This window comes from Aplysia californica, unplaced genomic scaffold (assembly GCF_000002075.1).
Source record: "Aplysia californica isolate F4 #8 unplaced genomic scaffold, AplCal3.0 scaffold00279, whole genome shotgun sequence".
Classification (NCBI taxonomy): Eukaryota; Metazoa; Mollusca; class Gastropoda; order Aplysiida; family Aplysiidae; genus Aplysia; species Aplysia californica.
In genome coordinates, this window is record NW_004797549.1 from 788,974 (window position 1) to 791,092 (window position 2,119).

Here is a 2,119-nt window from a genome sequence, read left to right on the forward strand (position 1 = left end):
TTCTTCTTCTTCTTCTTCTTCTTCTTCTTCTTCTTCTTCTTCTTCTTCTTCTTGTCATCGTCATTGCTGTTGCAATTGCTTTTATTATTTTTTCTGTATCTATGTTGCTGTTAATACTCTAGCTATCATTATCTTCGTTCATCATTACTATTAAATTATCCTTATTAGGCTATATAAAAATAATTACTGCGATCGTCTACGTTATTCTTGTTATTACTTTTATCAGTACTCATATATGGACAACAACTGAACAGTACAAGGAGTGCTAGATTTAGTTAGTAGTAAGAGGAAAAATAATATATCAAAAGAGTGGCAACTATCTTGCCACTGAGCAATACTGTCGTGAGTTATATGTCGCTACGTCAGAATTACAAAGTTCTATCTGACATTTTGGGCCGTTTTTAGGTACTAAGACTATGTGGTCAGATATGTAAGATTATTCGGATTCGTTATCAAGATATTCAAAGAATTGCCTTCGAAAAAGCTCAACACGCTGTGAAATCAAAATTCTTGCCTTCAAATGTCTCAAAATTAGACCTAGCTATTGAGCAGATAGAACTTTGTAATTCTAGGGTAGCGAGGTGTTGAAGGAAGTTAAAATAAAAGAATTAGGCGTTTTTTACACCCCCATCGACACAATTAAGATAACTTGGGCGACAGGCTTCTGGCCCTGCCTGTCACTGGTTGAAAAGAATACAGTATCCCGGCAGAAAGACCGACATACTTGAACAATTCCCCGCTTGCTAGACGGTCAGAGATAGTATAAGAACGTATAGCCCACTTGGGAATCAAACTCAGGTCCCGTGAGTGCGACAGCGAAACGTTTAACCCCCACGCAACAGACACGGGTATAGGAATGTCTGTAACACCCCCATCACATGTATATTATAGAACCTAATAAATATTTCCTCACACTTATCTGTGTTGAAGATAATCCTTTCCTCGAACCTTCCTATAACGTTAATCCACACGAAAGTTTCAGCTATAACGTATATCGCTGCCTTAATCCAAGCAGAATTCCAGTCGAAAATGTAACTTGAAACGTATCTCCTTGTGCACTTCTGTAATGATCAGTTTGAGAAAAGGCTACTTCCATAAAAGTCTGACATCATGTCAGTAATAATGATAAGGATAGTGATGAGAATATGGTACAAAAAGAACGTCTGAGCTTCACAAAATAGAAACCGCAGCCCAAATTCAACAGGCACGCACGTACGCACTTCTTCACCGTGTGTGTGTGTATGTGTGAGTATGTGTGTAGCTTTCTGCGTTTGTCTCAAGCAGTCCCCCAACCAACATGACGTGTAGATAGAGATATCATAGCAAGAGGACCGTGACGGGGAGGACACTATGGCTCTACCCTGTTTGTTATTAACTCCCTCTGTACCTCTCTCCGACACCCCCAGCGCCTTCTTTACGTTTGTCACAGCGTTCTACAGGTGAGGTTTGGGCTCGAGAGAGTTAAAATTATGAACGCTCTTCTTCGCGAGACGTGAACTCTCCTCTTACTTGCCTGCCTGCCCGGTTACCTGAGTGCTTGCTAGCCTGTTTGGGGTCTGTATCATTCAACCATCGTGTCCCCCCCTCGAACGCAATGTCATTCATTGATTGTAAGAATTATGAAGAATGAAGAGTCTTCCTTGAGCTTCCGTTCGCTACTGTCAACGAGGTTGGGATATAATATTTTGTTCTTGTTTTTGTCTTTGGGGGATTTTTTAATCATTTTTGCGGAGGAGGGGGGGGGGGGGGGGTTGTTCTTTTTAAAAATCTATGTCAATAAACTTTTATTCTGTAAAGACTTTCGCTTGCCTCCAGTGATCAAGTGCAGACCCCCTCCCCCCAGTCGTGAAGAACTGCATGTGAATTATTTCTCCGTCACTTTTTGTCTCTCTGTCTGTCTTTCTCCCTCCCTCAATCATCAGAAAGATAGATAGATAGATAGATAGATAGATAGATAGATAGATAGATAGATAGAGAGAGAGAGAGGGGGAGAGAGAGAGAGAGAGAGAGCAATAATCCACTTGCTTTCTCTAGCCAGTCTGGGTCACGGCTGAGGTGTCTCGTGGGCCAGATGTCCCTACCTTTTGACTCAGGGCACGAAATGCCGTGAATGAATGGG

At 41.5% G+C, this 2,119-nt stretch overlaps 1 protein-coding gene across 1 annotated transcript in view; it reads right to left on the reverse strand.

The window, feature by feature from the left end:
- LOC101863910 overlaps nt 1–1,245 on the reverse strand; it is a gene marked incomplete in the record, with an annotated part of 280,465 nt that extends 279,220 nt beyond the window's left edge. Inside the window, 1 exon segment of the mRNA XM_005101353.3 lies at nt 914–1,245.
- Between the last annotated feature and the right edge of the window lie 874 nt (nt 1,246–2,119).